The 21,545-nt window shown below is 36.4% G+C and overlaps 1 pseudogene; it reads left to right on the forward strand.

The window, feature by feature from the left end:
- Positions 1–10,299: 10,299 nt before the first annotated feature.
- Positions 10,300–21,545, forward strand: part of LOC137938375 (protein transport protein SEC23 D-like) — a 56,967-nt pseudogene continuing 45,721 nt past the window's right edge.

A 21,545-nucleotide genomic window follows, 5' to 3' on the forward strand; every position in this document is an offset into this window, starting at 1 on the left:
AGGTGGGGCAGAAGAAGAAAGAGACAAGTCCCCCACCACTGAAAGCCTAGGGAAAAGAGCCATCACAGAAGCTAGCTCTGCATATTTCGGGTGAATTTTGCAACTGGATCAAGAAAATCGACAGTTCAGCTTTTAGGGATTTTTAGTTCTTCCGATGAAAACCAAAAATAAAACCCACATCCCAAAAACTCACTCTCCAGTCAAATTATGCGAAGTAAAGCCCAGAGTCGTCTCAACTTTTCAGTTGCAGAAGATTTTAACTCTCAGAGCAGGGGCGGGTAACAGATAATCCATCAAAGTCTCCTCTCGCTCTTGTTCTCACCCTCTCAGCCAAAGAAGAAGAAGAATAAAAAAAAACAAGGAGAAGAGGAGAAGATATAGGACGGAGAGGCTGCAGAAGAGGGGAAGATATAGGATTGAAGAGACTGCAGAAGATTACAGAGGAGGAGTCTGGTTTTGTTTCTAGTTTTGGTGGCAAGTGAGGTGGTCGGCCTTGCAATTGTCCTGACATGGGTGTTGGATTTTGTCTTGTAATGAAAGGGAAGAAGGGGATTGGAAGTCTGTTTAGCTCACGGGCCAGGCCATATCATGAGCAAATCATTTGTAATTACTTTTAAGACTCTTAGGGTTCCGCCGCTTTTGGGGCTGGATGGAGTTTATTCCACCATTTTGGAGTCTTCCATCTTTAAGCTCGTTTAGGTATCAATAGAGAAATCAGCCTCCCCTAGCTTGATTCAATTTTTTTTATTGACTAATCATATGAAGATGAAATTTATTTATCTAAATATACAATACAACCCTCTTAAAATGTCATGTTGTAAAAAATCAACTTTGTGCATAAATAATTGATATTGAAACAATCAAGACCACATGTAGGACTTACATGAAATAGAGAAGGAGGTAGGCCCCTCCTTTCTTTGCGTGTTGACGAGAACATTGTCGATAGATGGGGTTGGCCTTCCCCTTCCTTATTTGAGGGTTGGGGTAGGGGAACCCCCCCTAATGCTCGTTTGCGCCAATAAAGCCAATTGGAGGGGAAGGTCTCCTTTTTTGGAATGTGATAATCAAGTAACATAACTGAATTTTATGAGAAAATAATTTTTTCTTCTTCTAAATTCCATTAGTAAAGTTATTTTAGTAGGTATATTAATTTGTTATCATATTCTTGCAATATATTTATTTCTCAAGACTAGAAATTCTCCTTTATTTCGTAAGTCAATTTATTATGATTTTGATTTAAAAGCTTCAAAACACATTTGAAATGAGTCAAATATTACTTTTTATTTTAAAATTCTAATATTAGATGCATATTTGAAATGTGATACTTATCTCTAAAATCGGTTTTAGAGATAAGGCATGGTGTGTTTAGGGAGAACGAATGATCCATTGGGCAACCTAGAAAGAAGGTTCCCAAGGAAAATTGAATTCAGATAAAAACTCCATAGAAATCACTTATGATTGTTTATCATTATAAACAGGGGGAGATTGTAGATCTCAAGATCTTCATTGAGATATTTTTTTATTATAACAAATACTCAAGTTACTAATGATATACATAAAGTATGCCTCTTACCTCAAAAGGCCTCAAAAGAGATTTCTGGTAACATATCCTTTTGACCGGCCATGGTCTTTCCAAATGGCTCATACAAAGAGGGTTAGCAAGCAGTTCATCGTTAAACAGCCTGCAACACCATTTGTCCAAATAAGAGAGAGAAGAGACTCTACTGAGGAATGTTTGCCCAAACTTCAGGATGACCAACCCAAACGAGGGTAAAAGAGTAAAAATGATCAAAAAATTTGATCACTGCAAAGATCAAGTTTAAGGTACAAAGTAGTCAAACTCTTCAATAGGAGGAAGTGAAAACATCATAAGAGGTCAAACACAATGAAAGAAGTTGGCCACATTCTAAAATTGTTGTTGTGTTGCACAAAAAATATATTCTACAATATTTCAAGCTCAGTTTTAGGAGCTTTAAGTTTCAAAATTTTACTAGTGACCTATTATTGTGTTCAACATCAAAAAAAGAATTTAATATATTTAAAAAAAAAATTAACCTTTGTTAACCCATTATTTCTAAAATACAAAAAAATTCATTTTCTAGCCATAATAACTAATTTTTTAAATGTTGGAACTCGTGCTATTTAACCCAAACACACCCCGAACAAACTTTCTCTCTCATCACAGTGAAAACCAAACCTCCTAAGCCCTCCCGCATGATTCAAGGAGTTTTTTAGCTCCTCTAAAGCTTGAAAGGAAGCCAAACTCGATAATTTTTTTCATTGACCTATGTATTTTTTTACTTGATCATTTAAATCCTTATCGAATGCTTATATTTCAGCTTTTTAAATGTGTGCCAAGTAATTTTAAGTTCATATTTGAATCAATCATAACATTGTGAATAGTTGTGCGGTTGACAACCATTTGAAATCAATTTTGGAGCATCAATAATATCAATACATGTTTGTATGTTGTTTTAGTGGGGTATTTGAAAGGGCCTTTCATAAGTATTAAAATGTGGATCAAATCTAAGTATTTGACATGCATATACTTTGAGATATTTCAATCATTACATTAAGTAGTTGTATGTGCATTACCCAGTTTGCAATTAAAACCAATCTCGAATTTACATGGAGACTACACTTTTTAATCAAGTCATTGAAGATTATATTGACTTGATTATATTTTTAAATCTGTCATTAATGGATATTTTAAGTTGCTAATTACATGGGTAAGTAATTAGAGTTGTTGTACTTATTTGCTTGTGTTTAGATTGTTAAAATCTATCTATTCACTTGTAATTTACATTGGACTATATTCTAAGCAAGTAATCATTTGCAATTGGGTCAAACTTTGAATAGGTAAAATCGTCCTAATTCCAAAATTATTTGAACAAAATTATCGTGGTTGAGAATAGAAGTTGGAAAGTTGTGTTTGTTGTTGTGTGAGGCATAAGACCTTGTAGGTAGGCGGTGTTGAAAATCTTTTTGTAGGTTTAAGTTGATGTGCCTAGTGAGTTGTTGCAAATTTGTGACAGTCTAGGCTAGACCACCCTAGTTAGCTATTGGAAAAACCCTTTGCGGGTTAGGCTAGTGAGCTTAGTGAATTGTTGTAAGTCCTTGCATGACTAGTATTATAATTGGCCTTAAAGACGATTTATTGTAAATATCATAGGCCAACCTCAACTTAACGGAGTTTCAAGGTGCCAAAACATCTTGGGAGGGGGACTAGCAATCTGTGAAAGAATTATGAACTACCTAAAAATATTGTATATGTGTACTTTCTATGTGATTACTCCGGCTTGTACCTTGATCACTATGCATAAATGTAAACTGTGAAATTGGTTTTAAACTATATATTTAGTTTTACTCATTGGATTAATTGAAGAAACAAATACATACATAGGAATTAAGCAAAACCATTTAAAATTAAAAGCAAAAGTTAACAAACTTATTCACCACCTGATAGATGCCATATTCTGACATGAGAACTAGGTTAATTATAATAGAATAACCTTTATAATTGTGTTATAGGTGGTTATTTATCGGTTTTCAAATGAAATGAGCATTTATTGAATTTGGCATTAATCACTGTCGATATTGCATATTTTTCTCTCATGAATTATATTTCATTATTTTTAAGATTTATTTCTTCCTGAAATACTTTTTATAGATTCAATTATGGAATTTCAGGAAAATTTTGGTGGAGAAGGAGATATTTACCAAAATGCCCTTAGTGAAATGGAGGTGATTTTTAGGGCAAATCGTTTTAAAACAAATAAGATGGTATTAAAGGAAAAGAGGAGTGTCGAAGGTGAGAGGAGAGCATCAAGAGAAAACAAGGGGCATCGACCAAAACAGAGGACCTTGGACCGGAAACAGGGGAAGACCCGAGAGGAGTTTCCCACCGTCGTTCGCCGCGCCACCGTCGTCCATCGCCGTCCAGCAACCGAGAACAAACCCGAGGAGATCTCGAGAGAGTCTCCGTCGAGGTGAATTCGACAGTGCTAGTTTCCGCTCGCCAGGCCGGGAGGTGATCCGAGAGGGCTTCTCCGGTGCCAATTCCGCATTTCGACTATCCTTCGGCGTCTATTACATATTTCTGACCACTCCTGGAGCTATTCCGACTCCGACCGAGACTCGAGAGAGCCGGTTAGAGGACTTTAGCTTTGTTTCATTCTTCTCCGGATGTCAACTCCGTCTGTCGGCTTCTATCCTTTGTCGTCGGCGTTGTCTCTACCTCCGGCCACTCACTCTTGCTACCCGAAGCCATCAATTTCAGGAAATTGCAGCACCCGTGAGAACGAGTTGCTGTCTGATCGAGAGGAAGGAGAAGGGGAGTAATTCGTCATTTTTTAATTTAATTTTTTATATAGTTTGAATTTAGGTTTTGAATGTTTATTGAATCTGATTTGATAATTAATGTTTATTGAATATTTGTTTTCCGGATATTTGATTAAATTAGCTAATTAGGGTATGATTATAATTAAGGTTGGATTTTGGTATTTTAATCTGATTTTTGTCTTTCACTCTATGCGCCCGAGAGGGGCTAGACGCAAGGATTGAGAAATCGGATCTGTCGTTACGTGGCGCTCGAGAGAGGCACGAATCACCGTAAAATCCAAAATTGACGTTTCCTGTTGTGCAAGTAGTTAACCAGATGATTGCTTGATAATTTAGGATATAATTAGTGTTTAGTTAATATTAATTCATCATATTTGGTTAGGCTAGTTGACTGAAAAATACACAAAATTCAGTCCTCCCTGTGGATATGACCCTCGGTTCCCGCTAAATTACATGAACGATTCGTACGCTTGCGAGGTATTAAAGCCGATGTAACTAAATTCTACATCAAGTTTTTGGCGCCGTTGCCGTTGATCACTATGAATAAATGTAAACTGTGAAATTGGATTTAAACTATATATTTAGTTTTACACATTGGATTAATTGAAGAAACAAATACATACATAGGAATTAAGCAAAATCATTTAAAATTAAAAGCAAAAGTTAACAAACTTATTCACCACCCTTCTAAATTTGTTCCTTGTCAACCTTACAAACTATGCCTAATATATACAAAGCATGTGAGAGCATATAACATATTGTGGCCTTTTATCTCCAACTCAGTTTTATTTCTAAATTTCACATCTATTAAAATCCCAACCCCAAAGTTAGGAGTCTCACAATGAGAATCTGCACCAGATAGAAAAAGGAACTGTTGGCCATCTCTATGTAGGATCCCTTTTGTTCCTCGTAATAGACTACTCAGTCCCTCCCCCACCCCCCACCAAACACAAAAACCCTATTTTCGATTTCCACGCTTTGATCCTCAGATCATCATTCCCATCATCATCGTCATCTTCGATATCATCTGCGACTGAGTCCTGGGCCCAGACTGACATCTTCTTGTCGCTATCAGCCACCATCGCCAACCAGTGCTTGCATGCCTGGCCATGTGTGCGCCAAAGGGCACGTCCATGTCTTCTCACAGTTCTTCGTTTCAGCTGCACTTAGAACGAATTAGACACTCCATCTTCAGTTGTTTTAAGTTCAGTAAATCCATATCTGAGCTCTCAGTGGGTACATCTATGTCTGCATGGATATGGTAAACCTTGGGAATTGACGTAGTCAATATAACAAACACATGCAGAAGCAGCATATACTGATCAACAAACCCAGATGCATCGCTAGCTCCGACTCCCGTGAGGGGTTCGGTTCTGGCATGCCATGTCCATGTCGACGATTCTGCTTTCACGGTGGGGTTGTTTCCAACTATGTTTCAGTTCCCCTCTACCTCCTTTTGTAGGCAGTAGAGTTATTGCTACTATTCCATTCTTGACTAGTTCTTACAATGGATGCCTGAAACAGCATCGTTCCTTGCTCTACTGCAGTAGGTACATAGACACCTCTGTTGGCATTTCACCATTACAAGAAAGAGAAAAAAAGGGGTCTTGATTCCATTTCCATGGAGATTACATTTTCCTTCTTTTGAGTGGCTGCTCAACAAAATTCACATGTGAGACTGTCTTCCACTATCAAACAGTTGTTCAGAGAGAGCGTGGTCCCAACAAAATTACTGGGAGACCCAAATGATCTGTCTGATGAAAAAAAAGGAGGGTTTACAGTTCTTTCCATGAAGATCCAAGTCAAGGAGGACGACAAAGGACAAAGATGTTGTTTTCTAACGTGGGTTATTCACACTGTAGAGATTGGCATCTGTATCAAGTCGAGACAAAAAGCCAAAACAAGAATGGTCAAGGAAGACAGGATTTCTTGATATCTGAAACGCATGGAGCTCAAGGACAGTATAAGAAGAATCTCAAGCAAAGCATATAATGAGAACGAGGTAAGTTAAAGCTGGAGAGTTTTTTTACTCTCTGTGAGAATTTTGAGGGTTTCTAATCTTTTAGAAACAAGAGCTATTCTGGAGTTTCTTCAATGGGATTCTCCTGAATTTTATTTTAAAAGCCCCTGATGGGAGTAAGGAATGTTAGCATGTGCTCTCATAATGCCCTTACTCAATTTGAATTGTGAACAAACTCGGGGCCTTATTTAAATGTGTTTTTGGAGTTCAACCAGTAGAGATGAAAGCCAAATAGTAGGATATTTTTATCAAATTTTGAGCTTTTGGGGTTTGGAGAAGGAGACTCTCTCTCTCTCTCTCTCTCTCTCTCTCCCGACTATATTTGTTTTAAATTTATGCAAGTTAAAATGTCAGTGAGGAGAACCCAATCATTGCAAGAGATTGGACTTTCTAATGTGGGTAGGAGGGGCTGTTCGAGGCACCTGAGGGTCCCAAGGAGGTGAATTCATTCCAAAGAATCTCATGTGGTACTAACTTAAAAGGCTCTATTCTTGGAAAGATTTTTTTTTAATTGGTTTTCTGCTGTTAATTTTGCTAGCACTGGGCTAATAGAGGCATGGCTTGTTAATAGACATTATATTTGGAAAAATTCAGATGACAAAATAAAGTTATGATCTTTTTTTAATTAAGAACATAAAAAAAATGAAGTAAGAGAGATAAAGATAAGGAAAAAGAAAGAAGTAAAGTAGTAGAAGACAAAGGAAGAAGAAGAAAGAAAAGAGAAACATTTAAAGAGGGCAAACTTGAAAAATTCGACTACACCTCACTCAAGCATTGCATTTACTTAAATATGAGAGTGATTACATGATTACAAAATTACCCCCAAGGTTCTCAATAAACTACACTCGTACATATTTTAATTAACTTTTCACACTCCTCCTCAAGCTAAGAAATATGCATCAAATAATACCAGTTTGGAGCACGAGGTATCACACTAAGCTCCATGCAATGCCTTAGTAAATATATTTGTCAATTGATGTTCAATTCTCATATGAGGGGTTATGATTCTTCCACTTAGTACACTTAATCTTTGGTGAAATGACCATATAATTTGATGAACTTCGTTCGTTCATAAAAAACAAGATTATTGGCTATAAAGATAAAGGTCTGATTATCGCTTGATAACTATCAATCAAATTTACCTCCACACCAAATTTTGACAAAAGAGATTGCATCTGGATCATTTCACAAGTGATAGGTGCCATAGATTTGCATTCAGCCTCTGTACTTGATCTTGCTATTACTTCTTGTTCATTTACTTTTCAATGCTCCAAATGTTCCCAACAAAGGTACAATAACCAGTGCTTGACTTCATGTCACCTTTCATCCAACATAGTCTCTAGCATAGTAGTCCATCACTTTTATGTGATGCTAATACTTACAAAATATTTTCTCCCTAGTCCTCCTTTTAGATGCTAAAGTATTCATTGAACAACCTTTGCATGAACTTTTCTATGTTTTCCCATAAACCTACTAACTAGTCCCACAACATACAATATATCAACCTCATCACCAATAACATATATGAGCTTTCCAACTAAGCATATATAAGAAGTTAGATCTTTTAAAGGAGGAAAACTAGCATAAAATAAATCAAGATTAGGTTCTAGTGGTGTATCAACTAGTTTAGCTCCCAATAATCCAATTTCACTTAGAAGATAAATTATAGATTTCCTTTGAGACAAAATAATACATGATTTGTTTCTTGCCACATCTATTTCCAAAAAAAGTATTTAAGAATCCCAAAGTTTTTAATTTGAAAATGCTTTTGAAGATAGGCATTAATCTTAACAAGTCCACCTTTGTCATCTCCAGACAAAATTTTATCATCACTATCAATATCACACAACTTGTTACTCTTTCCAAAATAAATATAGATTGATCATAGTTACTTCTATGAAATCCAAACCCTAGAACAACACGATTGAATTGCTCAAACTATGATCGAAGGGTTTGTTTCAACCCATAAATGGCTTTATGCAATTTGCATGCTTTACTTAACTCTCCCTAAGCAACAAAACTAGGTGGTTGTTCTATATAGACTTTTGCATTGAGATCGCTGTATAAAAAATGTCATCCAATTGTTGAAGTGAGCATCCCTTTTTCACAACCATAGATATCAAATTGGTTTGAATTTAATTTGGCAACTAGGAAAAATCTCACACGATAGTCAATGCCGTAAGTTTGTATGTAATCTTTAGTTACCAATTGAGCTTTGACTTGAATGGTAAAGACCCATATGCAATCCACATTTTTGGCATTTAGGGGAGGAATATAAAGAGATACCAAGTACTCTAAGACACAAGAGCAACACTTTCATCTTCAATTCTAGATTTTCAATGAGGACTCTAAAAAGCTTCGACACAACTAATGGGAACACATGAAACATCAAGAGTAGACAAAACAAACCTTATAGCAAGAAGAGAATCAATCAAATGATGACAAAAACTTTGAGATGGGAAATCAAGTACATTGTCTAACTCCCTTACTAATAACAACAAGCAAATGCAAATTAGGAAATAAGGAAGAGGAGGACTCTCCTTCGGAAGAAATGACTATAGGGAGCCTTGAAGAGGAGCATCACAATTCTCAACTCTGCCATTATCTGTATCTTCCAATGCATTCATTGGTAGGACAATAAGTACTTCCCCATGAGAATGATATTTGAACATGTTGGGCCGGTAGTTAAGGATTATCTTAAAAGAAGGAAACATATATCGAAACATACTAAGTTCTACTTTGAGGGTCATAACATCTATATACCCTTTCTCAAATCTAGGGTAACCCATGAAAAACACTGAATGGATCAATAATACATTTTTTTTCTTGGATGGACTTGAATTATTATTAAATTCCATGGTTTAATCCATATGAACTAGGTTTTATAACTTTATATAAAATTTGACTTTTACGATCTTTAAGGTCTTCCACTTTACTTGCCATCTTCATAATAGTTTTCTTTCAATTTTTTCTTTGGGGTATTGACTCAACAACTTAAATCTTCTATTTTCTCGCTCCAACTCATACCATAGGCCACTAGAGTGTGTAATAAAGGGTATGTATCTAACAACATCAATACTTTTCTTCACTTCAATTTCCAATTTAATGCACAATTGATGGCAATTCAGCTGTTGTAAGAGATGATTTAGTTAATTTTGATAGTTGCATAAGACATTAACATCAACGCTTAACAATCATTTGTGTCGACTTAGGAAAATAAAACGGTGAGAAAATTATTTTTTCTTTTACTAATTTTCTCATTGGATGATGTTTTTATTGACAAATTCCCTTAGAAAATTTTCTTGCATTTGTGACGCCATTGAAAATAAAATAAAATAATAATTACGTAGCTCCAGTGTTTACCATTGGAACAAAATAAGAAATTAAATATAGAAAATGAGCGATCAACATAAATCTTCTTGGCTTACTTTTCCCATGATATCAGATTAAACAATAAGAAACATAGTTATTTTTTTTAAAGACAAGAAGATAAAAAAGAAAACTTTTTCTATTCATTAAATAGTGCAAATATTAGAAAAAAATTCAAAAAAGAATTCCTCTATTTATTTTTCTTATAATGTTCTATCGGCATATACACACCCTTAAATTTTTTATGACTCGTTACATGTAATCTCCATAACATAAGTAAAATATGTGCTAGCTAGGGTATACCTTATTATTTTTCAATCATGTTTCTCATGACCTCCACAAACCTGAGGTTACATTGTCCTCATCAAAGACTCAGGTCCAACAAATAATCAAAACTAGGAGTGTGCGAAAAAAAAAACTTAAATTCACTTCGTTGGGTGGAGAAGGGATAGAAGGGGAAAACCCTAAGTTCAGGTCAAGTTTGGGACTCGAGTTCCAACACAAAATCAAAGTTAGGAGTGGGCAAAAAAAAAAAAAAACTTAAATTCACTCCGTTGGGAGGAGAAGGGATGGAGGGAAAGAAACCGAAGTTGGAGGTAGGCTTGGGTTTTCCCAAATTTGACCTAAACTTGATGGAAATACCTTATTGATATTTTTTTAAAATTAAAATAACATATATATAAAACTTATCTATTTTTTTATTTTTTATTATTTATATTTTGACATTGTATAATAATTTTATGCATTGTATTCTTTAACTATTTTTATATTTAAAAAATATTTTAATTGGAGAATTACTAGGTTGATTTGGGAATGAGACAATGGATAATGTTTGATTTCTAAACCGTTCGGATTTCCGAGTTGGGGTTCGGGTTCTCAAAACCCGAACCATGCTTTCCCCTCTGAATTAACCCGCTTTTTCTTTGGCCGGACCAGCTCAAACGGCGTTTACTATCGCTGGTTTAGACGAATCGAGGCAAGCAGGGTAAGAAGTCTAGGTAAGAAGTCTGTGTGTTTTTTTTCTCCCTCATTATTTGGGTTTTTATCGACCTCGCGATTCTGCAACTCTGCTGCTGTCTTCTCGTCGATGGCGGTTAGGGCGACAGTATCTCATTTCCGGACCGATCCCGATGCACAGGAAGCCTCCGGCCTTCCTTGGGGAGTCACCGTTTCCCCATTTTCTCTAGTTGACGAGCTTGGTAACCCCTCTGTTTCCGGGTCCAACGGTAACCTTGTTCCTCGCTGCGATTAGGGCGACAGTATCTCGTTTCCCGATCGATCCCGATGCACAGGAAGCCTCCAGCCTTCCTTGGGGAGTCACCGTTTCCCCATTTTCTCCGGTTGACGAGCTTGGTAACCCCCCTGTTTTCGGGTCCAACGGTAACCTTGTTCCTCGCTGCGATAATTGTTGGGCTTATTTCAATTCCTATTGCGAGCTTGAACAATGGGATGGGACTTGTTCTCTCTGTGGCACTCTTAATGGGTTAACGTCAGAAACAATCGCTTGTTACTCTCAACTGGAGTTATGTGCAGAGATGTGCTCTTCCTTCATAGATCTCGAGCTACCTGGTAGAGTTCCGTTTTATTATAATTGAACCCGAGTTTTACTAGATCATTTAGCTGTGAGAATTTAAGTCTAATAGTGTTTGATCTTACCAGATGACGGCGAGGAAGTTGTGAAGGCTCGGCCGGTTTATGTTGCAGCAGTGGATCTTGCATGTAAGATCCGATAGTCTTACTGATGATACCCTTCATTTCATATGCGAACTTTGCTACATTTTATCTTTATCGATGTTACTACTGCATTTTGCTTTTTTTCGAAAGTGTTTATTAGTACCTTATATAGGCTTGTATTTCGTAGATCGAGGTGTAAGTGTTGTAGGGGTGTCTTCTTTTGTTACTGTTAAATGTTTAACCATGGTTTACTGATAAGATGGCTCATGTACTGAGGTGATTATGTTGCTATGTTTGTATGTTTACGTTACCTGTTAGGAGCCAAATGTTGCCTGAAGATTTATTGGGAGAAAAGATAATTGGCATTCTTCTTTTTTCTTTTTTGGTGTCATCAAGCATTAACAAATGGCTACTTCATTAAAGATACTGTTCATGTTTCAGGAACATTGTATAGTTCAATCACTTGAATGCTCATCCACTAAATATTTATGACCCTACATCCATTATGGTATTGCATTATAGTTCTTCTAGCCTTTTTTATTTTTTCTAAATGGATCATAGTAAGCAAAACTTTCTCAAAGATGTCTCAAAAGCCCATCTAAAAGTTGTTTGCGGCTGTGATGCAAAAGCAAGATGATGAGGGTAATCTTGTGTTCATGGTTATCATTCATGGATATTACATGGAGGTGGAATTATAATCATAAATCTTGTCTTCTACAAGTTCAACATGATGAGTTGGCATGAGGCTCAAAACTGTATTAATTATTTTGCACATTTATTAGTGATATAAAAATTTTAAGTTCTCAACATGCTCTATCCCTTACATTGTGCTAGAATTCACTTACTAGTTTTTTGTTGTACTTCTGAACATAAATGCAGCATCTGAGGAGTTTTTGGAGTTGATCAAAAGTGCGCTACTGGCTGCTCTAGAAGGTGGGCAATTGTTTATCTCAGTATTGGCCTTCATAAGGTGATCAATATTTTAGAAGATCACCCTCAGCTTTTCACACATTTGTGGTTGCATTGGTAATTATTATTCTTGTTTATGATAATGTTTTAATACCAATTACCTTTTACATTTGCAGCACTTGGGCCGGGTTCTCTGTTTGGGCTTGTTACATTCAGTCATAAGATAGGCTTATACGATGTGCAAGGACCCATACCAGTTGTCAAAAATGTCTTTATTCCCCCCAGATACAGATGCTTCATTGCCCTTTGAGCTTGAAGATGCCATGCCATTGTTTTCTTTCTTGGCTCCTGTATGTTCATGATGGACAATGTCAACATACCCTTGACTTCAAATTGTTAAAAAAAAAAGAATCTCTACCAACACTACAATCAATTGGAAAATGGATTTTAGTGAAGGTTTGGTTCATTCTCCAAGGACTGAAGCCTTGGAAAGACCGAATAGCTGCAGCCTTGGAAACACTGAAACCTACAACTTCATGGGAAAGAACTATAGCTGCTGGACAAGGACTTGATGGTATATTATTAGGTGGCAGAGGTTTTGGTGCTGCAATGGAGGCTCTAATTAACTACCTTGGATCAGAATACGGAAATACATTTGCACTGGGTATGGTAAAGTCCAATTCTTACTTCCCTGTGCTTCTTTTACATTATCATGGACCAAAATAAATTAACATATGTTTCTTTTATAGTCATCTTTGTTCTAACTATTTAGTGATGTTTGTTGAAAATCAAGTAAATGCATATTACCTGTAAATGGATTTACAGAATGACATTTTGTTTCTTAGGAAGTGGTCTTGAATTGCAAAGCCTCCATCCTTGGATGAGAAAAGGCTATGAGGAAATTTCTGTTAATCTTTCAACTTATTGACATCTGGTGGCACCAGATTTAGATCATCAAACATTCTTGCAGTTACTGCCACCAAAGTGTGTCATCCATGTTTGATGTCTTCCTCTTTTCCATGCACAAGATATATCTGGTTCTATTTTCCTTATGGGTAGACTTATTCTTTCAACTAAAATCTATCATTAATTTTTTTCTAATAAAATCTTTTTCATTATTGAAAAAATGGCATGTACCCCTTATTGCTGGATGCTCTCTCTTTAAAAAAGTTGAGTGTTTTCATTGTTCTTTTCCCATTGATGTTCATTAGTCATATGCATGCAACTTATTGTGAGGGATAAATCTGGAGAGTCATTCCTTGTTTTTCTATTCGTATTTTTGAAGATTTCTGCTTTGAATCTAGGATTGTCTTTATCCCTCACTATGAAAAGTATATGTTCATTCTATTAATTATGTCTTGTGAAACCATAATGGCTGGAAATGAGCTAAATGTTGCCAATTGAAAGAATTGGTTTTTCAATGGTTGATTATCGGTTTCCTGGAAAAGCACTGGTCACAATTTTTTTGGATACTTCCTCTTACCAGGTAATAACATGTTCTTTTCCTTGGGTGAAGTGTTTCCTCTCAAGGGCGACAATAGGGGCCTGGAAGAATATCTTGTCTCAATTTACTTTCTGAATTTTGTTTTCTAAAATTGATTGTACTAATTGTATTAGTATTTATAAACATTCGTTTATTGGTTATGTGGCTCCAAAATCGACTGCATTAGTGACTATCAGCATTTGTTTATTAGATATTTATGTGGGTCAAAAATTGATTGCAACTAGGGTTTTTACATTTTTGTCTGGTCCTCCTGATTATGGAGCTAGTCAATTAGATATAAGGCGTTATGGTGAGCAATATGCTAGTAAAGGAGAGGATGCAGACTGTACACTACTTCCTGAGCAGACACCCTTCTACAAAGAACTGGTAAATTGCCTTATGCCTATATACACCCAAGTGCTGAAATGGTTGAGTTTTGTAGAATCTACAGATCTTTGGAAAAATAACCCATGATGACTTTGCACAGGCAGCTGTTGCTGTTCAATCGGGGGTTTGTGTGGACATATTTGCTGTTACCAATGAATATACAGACTTAGCTTCATTAAAATTCCTTAGCATCAAGAGTGGCGGTTCACTGTTTCTGTACTCTAATACTGATGACTCTACACTTCCTCAGGACATGTAAGTTGATTTGCTTATATCCATCATTTTGAGAAATCATACTTTTTTTTTTTGTTGTGAATGAACGTGGAATCACTTTTTTTGAATGATTAAAGAATAATTTTTTTTTTGAAATGATGTAGAATGACATTAACTGTTCATCTGCATTCAAGAGTAAAATTCACTCTTAATTACTCAGAAAATATTTTTTTCATAGGGATCATTATTTTTTTAAATCGATTTTGGTGAGACGATTTGGCCTGCTCATTCATTCATGGGGTGCCATACTGTGAAAAGATCATGCTTGTAATGTTAGAGCTTAGGTGTTGCATGGGTTCAGTTATGCAGTGGAAAGTTGAATTTACTTTTACCTGTGTCGGCCTAGTTGCGTCCTTGGGATAACCCACACTAGTCAGCCTCCCTTGCATACAAATAGTTGGCACACAATAAACCTTTTCTCATATACACAAATCTGTCTACATACAAGATATTCGAGCGCTCCTTTGTGTCTCTATGTCAATGTCTGATTGATTGGCACTCATCCAGCCCCCCTAAATATAGTTGGGGAAATTGCTGGACACATGCCCCTTCGAATGGTCATGTGCTTCTTGGCGCATGCCTCCTCATGTACAATCGCCCCAGCTAACACCCCATGGCCCACGTGACTAGAAACCGTTTAGGAACCATTATAAGCTGAATTTTGATGGTAGCGCCTTTGGGAACCCGGGTTTGGATGATTTTGGAGGGGTGATTTTTGATCCGGGCGGCACTGCCATACTCTCTTACTGTGGCCCTCTCGGAATTGCTGACTCGACCATTGCTGAGCTCTCTGGTCTCCTTCACGGCTTGTGTATTTTTAAGGATAGCTTTAGTGGTCTCCTTATCATGGAGGGAGACTCCAAGGTCGTCATCAGATGGTGCTCCACCTCATCCTTCCCCCCGTGGCGTCACTGGCAGATTTTTCTTGATATTTTGGATATTGTATCCACCATTTCTTGTACTTCGTCTCATATACTTAGATCAGCCATTTCGGTTGCTGATTTGTGTGCCTAGGTCCCCCCTTCAATCTCTTATTGTTAGGGGAGGTCTCCCTTGATGTATCTTCCCTTTCTTTGAAATAAGTTTATCATCATTAAAAAAAAAGTGGGCTGCCACCAATCTGACTTGCCTCCATGCCTTGGTGTTTAGGCACTAGTCTGTATGTGCCCAGCCTATACGTGCAGTGCCTAGGGGTGGCATCAAGTCGAGTCGAGCTGAGTTTGAATCTGCATATGTTCAAGCTGGGATTGATTTAAATACTTCGAACTCAAGCTAGAGCCGAGCCCAGCCTTAAGCTTAAAATTGGAATTGAGCTTGAGCAGGGTTCAAGCTCCAACCTACATTTAAAACTTTGCATAAAATACAAGTCAAATAAACTGTGCATAAAATTATGCATAAATTTTACTTAAAATTGGGCGTGACCTTTGTACATAAACTTTGCATAAAATTGTCTATAAACTCTGCATAAAATTGTTTATAAACACTGCATAATATTATGCCAATGTGACTTATATAAAAACATGACCTATATACAAAATGTGACTTTTATATACATTTCCCACTCTTTTGAGCCTAGCCAAACTCGAACCTGTATATGTTCGAGCTTTGCTTGATTTGAATACTTTGAACTTGAGTTCGAGCTCAAGCTTAGCTTTGAGACTAAAATTGGAATCGAGCTCAAGCCCAAGAATTTTAACCAAATTTGAGCTCAAGCTCGAGTCGGGTTTGAACTTTAACCTACATTTAAAATTTTCCATAAAATACATATTTAATATTAAGTTCAAAGAATCCTAAAAGTATGGAAAACAAATAGAGATAATCTTGCATATCAGAGTTATTAAGAAACGAAATATGACTAGATCTATAACTCATAAAGGATCTCCAAATAATTTGTATTGCATAAATTATATACTACATTGCATGGAGAGAATAAGGATGAAGGAGATCAAATGGGAGAAATGAGCTTACCTGTGGCTGACATATATTCCGTGACTTTCGTCTGCAACGCCCAGGTCAGCAATGTCTAAATGCGGTTGTGCGATGAAGAGATTGAAAGCGCTGAAGATGGAACATGGCAGAAATAGGTTGAGGAAGGACTGAAATACGAAACTTCCGTAAAAATCTGAGCATGCATATTACTACTGGTTGGTAATATGCATGCTCTCTTTTCTTTTCTCTTCCATTTTCCTTGTGCCTCCAAACAAGAGAAACGACATTTCTCTTTTTTTTCTCTCTTATTTTTCATGGGCATCCAAAGAAGAGAATCGATCTTTTAGTCCCATTCATCTTGTTGGGTAAATCTTTCTCAACGTCTGTCATTTTTGAATAACTGGTGCGCCCAACACTGTCAATAATACCATACGGTTTGACATTGTGCATAGCTCCTTTAGGGAAAAACCTCGCGGAAGGGAGCCAGTCCTGGTTATGAAAAAGCTGAGTCTCATCCCTCTCCGACCACAGATCGTAGCCTCCAGAAAACTGAGACCTGTTAGCCAAAGCCTTCAACTGCTCGTCGGCTTTGATGGAAAAGAGAGTTGGGGCTCGCTCAAGCTCAGAAATTGTGGCTCTAAGTTCCGCCCACTGCTTCATTTTGTAAATCTGGCACTCACGGTAAAGACGGGCCTTTACGAGTTGTTTGGCTTTTGTGGCCTGCATCCGCTTCCACTGTCATTTCGAGACTCCGCCGAGGTAGGTACAAGGCCCCCCACCCAGTTTGTCACGAGGTCAGATGAGCCTAAACTCACTTAGGCTAGCGGAACTCCAACTCTCGTGATGGCCTACCTTCAATTTGTCAAAGGGAGTACAGCCTCTCACCCCTTAGATCAACGTTGCAAACTCCTTCCTCTCAAATGAAGCACTAGGAATGAAAAGATAGAAAGACAATGGAATAGGAAGAGAAAGTAACCTTGTATTAATACTAGAGAAGATTACAAGGAGTGGCTGTCCAAGGTGGAAGGCCAGCACTCTACAAAAACTCTCCTTCTCGTCTATGCTGAATGAATCTACAAGGGTTGAATGCCTTGGTATTTATAGGCTTCAACCCCTCCCTTCTCTCATGCTTCCGTCCAATGAAAGCAGAGATCCTCCCTTATCAAATCTCCTTAATTTGAACCTCCATTCAAATCCCTTGATTTGATCTTTTTTCTTAAAATTCGTTTTACCATTGTTATTTTCCTTAGACACTTTGTTAGCCGAATAATTCTTTCTCTCATATTCGGTTAACTTTTTAGTAGTAGATAAAGCTGAAGCTAATGTCTTTACTTCCCGTGGGCTGAGCAAGAATTGAGAAGACGGGAAGTAAAGACATTAGCTTCAGCTTTATCTACTGCTGAAAAGTTAACCGAATATGAGAGAAAGAATGATTCGGCTAACAAAGTGCCTAAGAAAAATAACAATGGTATAACGAATTTTAAGAAGAAGGAGAAAGGGGAGAAGAAGTCATGGGCAAAGGACGCCAAGGCTAGGCCGGAAGAGAAGAAACGAGGGGACAAATAGAAAAAGAAGGTCCATTGTTTCATATGCGAGGGATTGTCTTAGAAAGAGGTATACAATACTAAATTGGAAATTATGGCCAGAAAAATAGAAAACTGTGAGGCAATAGAAAAAGATTCTTATGATGGTATCACTGTAGGGTTAGAAGAACCAGAAACTTCCTACGTATGTAACCAAGATAAATCTATTTCCAGTATCCTTGTTAGAGCAAAGATTATTTTCCCTAAGAAACAGTCCCTCGTGTTAGATGCTTTAGTAGATTCCGGTTGTACCAAATGTATTATCCATAGAAGATTAGTTCCTCTTCAGTTCCTCAAGAAAACCAATAAATAAGTGTTTAGCCAACATGTAGATGGTACCTATAACCCATATACAACCTATTTTGATGAAGGCAAAATCCAGTTCTTTACCAATTGTTCAACTTTTTCTGGATCTTATCCTTTACCTTTAACATGGGTTAGAGATCTCAAACTCAAAGTAGACTTTATTTTAGGTCTTAATTTTATTCTTCATAACAATGGTTCTCTTTACTTCTTGTTTGCAACGTCCTTTTTACAACTATCTTTAGAATTAATGTTCTGTCTTTTAGGGCAAGTGTTGCTTCAGTGTTCTGTCTGACAGAACATTAAAAGACAGAAGCGTTTTAGGAACTACCTTCTGGAAGTTTTTACAACTATCTTTTCCTTCTCTTACGATTGCTTTCATGCTTATACTTTTCATAATATTAGGCATCGTTCTTGTTACCTTAATACTTACTGCTTTTATTGTGTGTTGAGTATTTTTGTTTTTGTTCATATTTACTACTTTATTTTAAGACGTTATTACAAAAAGGTATATAAGGCTGGAAACTACTGGGTGAGGGCTAAGCCCTGACAAACGCCTCTGCCTCAGTTGACCGAAGCGTTGCTCTTGGTTGTCACAACACCGCTGTACCTTTTTATGTATATTTGGTTAATTAATAAGATAATAAAACAGTTTTTGAGATTTGTTTTGCGAATATTACCTATATATTACTTACACGTAGGATTATTATATAATACCTTAAGAGATTATTGTGCAATATTATAGGAAATTATAGCTACATATTGTTCTTGGTAATAATAGCATTAGAATTATTTGGATATTTTATATTTCTCCCAGAACAATTAGATAATCTTTTAGCCTCTGATATATTCTTTTTCCTTAATATTTTAGCCTGAATCATAGATAGAACCTTAGATACATGATTTTTATCTTTATGGCTTTAACAGTAGTCTTCTGTAATTTAGTTATCTTTAGTTTTGTCTTTTTTACCTTATCTTTTTATTCATACAGAAGATTTGTAGAGGCTCCATGCCAAATATTTATACCTAAAACACAAGTAATTAGAAGAACCCCAAATAATTCACCTCTAAATACATCAGATTAAAGCAGATTAAAATAGTACCCCTCGGGAGGGAGGGAGGGAGGGAGGCTAAGTGTTCTGTCTGACAGAACATTAGAAGACAGAAGCGTTTTAGGAACTACCTTCTGGAAGTTTTTAGAACTATCTTTTCCTTCTCTTACAATTGCTTTCATGCTTATACTTTTCATAATATTAGGGACAGAACATTAAAAGACAGAAGCGTTTTAGCAACTACCTTCTGGAAGTTTTTACAACTATCTTTTCCTTCTCTTATGATTTCTTTCATGCTTATACTTTTCATAATATTAGGCATCGTTCTTGTTACCTTAATACTTACTGCTTTTATTTTGTGTTGAGTATTTTCGTTTTTGTTCATATTTACTACTTTATTTTAAGACGTTATTACAGGAAGGTATATAAGGCTAGAAACTTCTGGGTGAGGGCTAAGCCCTGACAAACGCCTCTGCCTCAGTTGAGCCAAGCGTTGCTCTCGGTTGTCACAACGCCGCTGTACCTTTTTTATGTATATTTGGTTAATTAATAAGATAATAAATCAGTTTTTGAGATTTGTTTTGCGTATATTACCTATATATTACTTATACTTAGGATTATTATATAATACCTTAAGAGATTATTGTGAAATATCATAGGAACTTATAGCTACATATTGTTCTTGGTAATAATAACATTAGAATTATTTGGATGTTTTATATTTCTCGTAGAACAAGTAGATAATCTTTTAGCATCTGATATATTCTTTTTCCTTAATATTTTAGCCAGAATCATAGATAGATCCTTAGATACATGATTTTTATCTTTATTGCTTTAACAATAGTCTTCTGTAATTTAGTTATCTTTAGTTTTGTCTGTTTTACCTTATCTTTATATTCATACAGAAGATTTGTAGAGACTCCTAGGCAAATAGTTATACCTAGAATACAAGTAATTAGAAGAACCCCAAATAATTCACCTCTAAATACTCCATATTAAAGCAGATTAAAGTAGTACCCCTCCGAATTTGTATCTACAGGGAGGGAGGGAGGGAGGGAGGGAGGGAGGCTAAGTGTTCTGACTGAAAATTAAAAGACAGTAGCGTTTTAGGAACTACCTTTTGGGTAAGTGTTCTGACAGAACATTAAAAGACAGAAGCGATTTAGGAACTACCTTCTGGAAGTTTTTACAACTATCTTTTCCTTCTCTTACGATTGCTTTCATGCTTATACTTTTCATAATATTTGGCATAATTTTTGTTACCTTAATACTTACTGCTTTTATTGTGTGTTGAGAATTTTTCGTTTTTTTTCATATTTACTACTTTATTTTAAGACGTTATTTTACTTAAATTTTACTTGATTTGAATACTTTGAACTTGAGTACGAACACAAGCTTAGCTTTGAGACTAAAATTGGAATCGAGCTCTAGCCCAAGAATTTTAACCAAATTTGAGCTCAAGCTCGAGTCGGGTTTGAACTTTAACCTACATTTAAAACTTTCCATAAAATACATATTTAATATTAAGTTCAAAGAATCCTAAAAGTATGGAAAACAAATAGAGATAATCTTGCATATCAGAGTTATTAAGAAACGAAATATGACTAGATCTATAACTCATAAAGTTTCTCCAAATAATTTGTATTGTATAAATTTTTTATTACATTGCATGGAGAGACTAAGGATGAAGGAGATCAAATGGGAGAAATGAGCTTACCTGTGGTTGACATATATTCCGTGAATTTTGTCTGCAACGCCCAGGTCAGCAATGTCTAAATGCGGTTGTGCGATGAAGAGATTGAAAGCGCTGAAGATGGAACATGGCGGAAATAGGTTGAGGAAGGACTGAAATACGAAACTTCCGTAAAAATCTGAGCATGCATATTACTAGTGGTTGGTAATATGCATGCTCTCTTTTCTTTTCTTTTCCATTTTCCTTGTGCATCCAAACAAGGGAAACCACATTTCTCTTTTTTTCTCTCTTATTTTTCATGGGCATCCAAACAAGAGAATCGATCTTTTAGTCCCATTCCTCTTCTTGGGTAAATCTTCCTCAACGTCCATCATTTTTGAATCATTGGTGCGCCCAACACTGTCAATAATACCACACGGTTTGACTTTGTGCACAACCCCTTTAGGGAAAAACCTCACGGAAGGGAGCCAGTCCTGGTTATGACAAAGCTGAGTCTCATCCCGCTCCGACCACAGATCGTAGCCTCCAG

Source organism: Aristolochia californica, unplaced genomic scaffold (genome assembly GCF_029961685.1).
Source record: "Aristolochia californica isolate CCGP_79_NKW_82.1479 unplaced genomic scaffold, dmAriCali1.0.hap1 SCAF_8, whole genome shotgun sequence".
Lineage (NCBI taxonomy): Eukaryota > Viridiplantae > Streptophyta > Magnoliopsida > Piperales > Aristolochiaceae > Aristolochia > Aristolochia californica.